Source organism: Alligator sinensis, unplaced genomic scaffold, assembly GCF_000455745.1.
Source record: "Alligator sinensis unplaced genomic scaffold, ASM45574v1 scaffold755_2, whole genome shotgun sequence".
NCBI lineage: Eukaryota > Metazoa > Chordata > Crocodylia > Alligatoridae > Alligator > Alligator sinensis.
In genome coordinates this window covers 1630823-1636049 of record NW_005841883.1, presented here as the reverse complement: position 1 = coordinate 1636049, position 5227 = coordinate 1630823, and the positions used below count along the sequence as shown (strand labels likewise).

Sequence of the window (5227 nt, the reverse complement as noted above, 5' to 3'; positions counted from 1 at the left end):
AGGAATGCACCTGAAACGGTCACCTATGCTAGTCATCTGATCTGAGGGATAAGTATAGCTAGACAACCTCTGAAAGATGTTTGCTTAACGACCTGTTCTTAAAAACCTTCCTGGAAGGGGGTTTTGCAGTCTCCCTATCTAGCTTATTCATGTGCTTAACTATTTTTATAATTAGAAAGTTTTTTCTAATATCTGTCCTAAATCTTTGCTGCAAATTAAGCCAATTACAGCTTGTCTTGCCCTCAGTGGACGTGGATTTCTGTCCTTTTCATATGGTTTTTTAACGTATTAGAAATCTGTTAAGTCCCTTTTTATCTTTACTTTTCTAAATGAACATAGTTCTTTCAATCTGTACTCAGTGGTCATATTTTCTTTATCTCTCATCATTCTTATTTTCTGTCCTCCTGCACAGGACTACTTGAGAGCAGTGTATCCTCTTGTGTCCAAATGAACATTGTTTCATGATATTGGAGTCCATGAAACACTCCTGGAGGTCCTTGATCACCTCTCCACCTGAGCAGAGGGAGCACTCAACAGTCCCTTTGCCAAAAGCCATAGGAATGTAGCCAGGTATGAATGGATCAGAGTGGAGGTGGCAGATCAGTCGTAGCCATTACCAGCATCAGTACTGGGTGAAGGCCAAGGTCTTTTAAGTCCCAGTACGAGAGGACATGGGTTGCCAACCAGGTCACATGCACCTGGTGGACAACGTGTATTTTTCTTTGAAGGACTATTGTGGTTCCTCACTTGGGATGATTCTATAGAACACTGCTTTGTCACTGATCAGAGGCCGACCCAGAGTTACTTGATGACAGTATTTTGAGAAGAAGGAAGAGTCCCTGCTGTGGTTTCAGTCCCTCACAGCAGTTGGGACCAGATAACTCCAGCGACCATAGAAAAAGGTAAAGATCAAGTGCCCGTCTGTTTTGTGTTGTCTCATTTTCCAGACTAGAGTCAACTAGAAAGAATTCCCAGATGACCAAGCGCACTTTACTTGATGAATAACTGTTCTCTGAAACTGAAGACCTGATAAAGTGACATCCAGACAACCTATTCTCAGCTGTCATTAGATGCCCCATTCCAATGAGGGCCTTTTTGCAGCAGTGGCGTATTGATGTGGGGGGCATGCCCCTGGGCACTGGCCTGGCAGGGGGCACTGGCCGGGCCATCCAAGGGGAACTTGGTCCCCGGCAGCACTTCCAGTTTTGATTGGCCACAGATGGGGGTGGGGTGGGGGGGGGTTTGCAAATGCAAGCATTGGGCCCTGGGTGCGTGAGACCCACTGTATGCTACTGATTGGCAGTTCAAGGAACTGATGTGCATCTCCTTCTGCTCCTCCCCCATTGCTTATACAGACATTTGGGGAGGGACTGGTGGGTAGGGTGGCAGTTTCCTACAGTAGCCCATGAAATGCCACCCCCGCCCCCAACTCCAGTAAAGTTTGCTTGTAAGTAAAGATGGAGGCAACTGTTTTCTGATTGGGTACCTGAGGGAGGAAAAAACATGTCACCTCCTGAAAATGAGAGGGACCACATAAAGACGGTGAAGAACAAATGTTTTCTTTCTCTTTACAATCACTGTTTCCCTTCCCACAACAACTGAACAGTACTGCTGGAAACATGCAGTGCCATCTTATTCAGCACATAAAACGCACAGTTGGGCATCCAAGGAATATTGCTATCACAGGATTCAATCTTAACACAGCAGGAAGATGGAACAGCAGGTTATAATAGTGGAGGAGGAGATCTTAGGTGGTAACTTAGGGCATTCTGAGTAGTGGTGAGGTCCTACAAGTGCTATGACACAAAGGCTCTCCTCAAAAACTTCACATCATCCATTCCAAAACCCCACATCATCAAGGGGACAAGTCTTTGAGTTCCTGGAGGCATTGTGGAGTTTCTCTGACCATCCAGTAGTCATGTGCGTGAATTTCTCCCTAGTGGTCCGCAGTGCTCTGCTGCAGGTATCCCTGGCTGTTTGTGTGCTCTGAGCTTTGATGGTCAGGGCAAAGGATGAGAATGTACATGCTATCACTGTCCCTGGTGCACTTCAGAACCTACATATGGACAAATCTAATGATGTCTTCTCATGGTTTGGAGAGTTAGAGGAGGCTATTGTGGATTGCTAATCTTCAAATGATTGCTGCCACCTACTGATTCACATTCAGCAGCACTATAATAGTGCTCAGGTGATCAGTCCTGACTGCCTTTTGTCATCCTGCTTATCCTGAAGTTCTGATGCCACTCATCTTGTATCCTCAGTGCAATCAACTATTAGTCTTCATTTGTCTTTGTGATTTAGAAGCAGCAGTAGATAGTCTGCAGACCTCACAGAAGGTTGTCCTTTTGGAATTTTTTAAATTTCTTCCTTTGGCATTTTATTATTGCACCCAGCTCAGAACATGCTTCTAGGAAGTATCTTTCCCATGTCAGAGCCCACTGAACTCTGAGATGTCATGCTTTGTCAAAGCAGCTGGTGAAGATGCTCAAACACAGTGGCAGGCTTGGTCAGGTGCTAGAGGACTCTGCCTTGATGCTGATAGTGCCAGCACTTGACAGCACTGCTTACTCAATGCCTGCAAGGCCAGAAGGTGAAAGATATCCATTCTCTTCTGCTTCTGGAATGAAATCAAACTGAATCTGGTCAGTCTTCCTGACTTGCTCTAGATTCCCAGAAGCCAAGGCCAAAAAAGTTTTGGACACCTGAGGAACAAATTTTAATCATGCCTAAAAAGGCTGTGGGGATTCTTGCTCTCCAGTTACGTAGCAGTTAAGCAGTGTTGTTCCTCTACCAGGGGTCAGCAACCCTCGGCACGTGCGCCGAGCGTGGCATGCAAGGCCATTTTGCTCGGCACACCACTGGCAGTCCGGGCTCTAAGCAGCTGCTGCTAGCCACAGAGCCCAGGCTGCTCCCAGCAGGCGGCTGGGAGGCTGCAAACAGCTGTTCCGGGCTCTTGCACCTTCCAAGGTTGACATTGTGGTTTTTTCAGCACTCTAGCCAAAAAGTGTTGCTTACCCCTACGTCTAGTCTCTTAAAAAAAAAAAAAAAAAAAAAATTAGAGGTTTCAGTGGAAGAGGACTGTACGTCTATCTGCTCCTATTATCATACATCTTAAAAGCACTTTAAAAACTACATTCTTTTGACGCACTTTAAGTGTACACTGCCTGTACCCTAAATTTTAAGTGTCTTATATTTTGTATTCCTTTCAATAATTTATATTTTATTTTATGTTTCTTAACTCGCTATTGTGGTTCAGTGGTAGAATCCTCTTCTGCCACATGGGAGACCCAAGTTTGACTTCTGGATGCGCGTATAATTACAGCCACTGAGACGGCTGGACTGTTTGGCCTTTGGATTCTGGCTCAGTGGTTTAAGTAGGAGAGGAAGTGGAAGGTTTTGGCAGCCTCCACTCCTCCGTACTCCTACCTAAGCACATTCATCGAAGGTCCTGGTGACCTCCAGAAAGATCGATGGTTGCCTGCTACTAGTCATGTTTCTTGTTTATGTCTTCTCTATCTCCAGTTCCAGCTGTTTTTTTGATCCCTCATGTGGAGATCTCTGTGTGTCACTAATTTTCAGTGACCACATGTGCCCCCTTCTATTTCTTGTAGATATTTTATCAGACAGGATGGTGAATATAGCATTTCAGGTAGTGACAAACCATGCATTTATTTTTCAGCATAATATTTTTTAGTATCTTTTACTCCATCCATTAAACCTCTTAATGTTTTGCTTGTTTTGTTTGGGTTTTTTTGACCCTCACTACACATTAAGCAGGGGTTTGCATTGAACTTTCCACAGGAATGCTGCTATCAGATTTCTGAGTAACTTGGCTAATTCAGTTAATTTAGGAGTCCACAATATCTTTGAGTACCTTTATTCTTTCCAGTGTGGATTATTTTGATTGTTTTTAATCACTGAATTTAATTTGTCTTCTTTATTTACTTAGTTTTGATACAGATTGTTCCATGTTTTCATCTATGTTATTGTCTTCAAAAATTCCAGTTACTGTCAAATACTGACTTTTCCAGTATTGTTCCCCTTTACCCTTGTCTTTGTTATTAGCCTGAAACTATGAAACATGAGTGAATTTATGGAAGCTTAGGGCAGTATGTGAGACTGCATCCCCCTGAAAACTTGATAATGTGTTATTCAGAATCAGAGCAAGCTGCAGAATAAGAGAGCTAACAACTAGTGCACTTCTAGGCACCGCTGTCATCACAGGTAGTGACTTAAGTGGCTGTAAGTAATAGCAGCAGTACAGTCACTGTTGACCACAGGTATTTCCTTGCTTGGTATTGCTGTATTTACCTGAATCCAAGACTACTCTGAATTTAAGAGGACTCCAATATCAGATTCTAGACATGGAAAAATTTAAAAATTAGTTATAGTTTTCTATGTATTGAATCTAATGATTGGAGGGTCATCTTAAATTCATCCCTCTTCCCCCCCCCCCAACTACTGTAGTGGGGTGGAAGCAGTAAGGGAACAGGCTGTAGGGCGGAGGAAAAAGGGGAAGGCAGTAGGGAAGAGAAGGTGGCTTAACTCCTGCTGCCTGCCCTTCCTTGCTATCTGCTCCTTGCCTGCTCCCCCCCACCCCTGCTTACCCTTGCTTGGGTGCTGGTAGGCTTCACTTCAGCATGGGACCTGGAGCACGCCCCCAGCAGGGCCAGGGCAGAGTTGCCACTTCAGGCTGGTTTGGATTGGGGCCATGCTCCATGTCCCACTGGAGCAGGGCTGGAGCCTACCAGCTGCTAAACAAGGGTAAGTGGTGGGGTGGGGAAAGACCTGAGTCTGGAGATGGGGTTGTGGGTGGGTGTGGAGCAGAGGCAACACGGGGGCAAGCAGCATCTGCAGCTCTGGCCCTGATCTTGGGTCAGGGCCAGCACCATTGCTTCAGTAGCTGCCTGTCCCCATTCCTCCCCAACCATCTTGTGCTAGATTCCAAGACCAAGGGGCTGTTTTACCTCATGGTAACTGTGTGCTGGGGCGTAAAACTTCCACTTGGGATAACATAAATAGGATATGTGCATATGTATTTAGTTTTCTGATTATGCTGTACATGTGTTAGGGTTTCAGGGTTAAAAAAAAAAAAAAAAAAAAAAGGCAGTTATCCTGTCTGAATTGTAAATTTTGTGGCCTGAGGACACTGGAGTGCGGAGGCAACTAGAACTGTAGTCACATCACATAAGTATGTATTATCAGCGTTTCTCAACCCATGGGTTGT

At 44.8% G+C, this 5227-nt stretch overlaps 1 protein-coding gene across 3 annotated transcripts in view; it reads left to right on the top strand.

Moving 5' to 3' along the window:
• BMPR2 (bone morphogenetic protein receptor type 2) overlaps nt 1-5227 on the top strand; it is a 185306-nt gene that overhangs the window by 5212 nt on the left and 174867 nt on the right. The window contains exons 2-3 of one of the 3 annotated variants that reach the window (XM_025196684.1): nt 413-570; nt 729-902. The exons of the other annotated variants lie outside the window; for them this stretch is intronic. The gene's annotated coding sequence lies outside the window, so the exon portion shown is untranslated. The remainder of the gene's footprint in view (nt 1-412; nt 571-728; nt 903-5227) is intronic. 3 annotated transcript variants of the gene reach the window in all.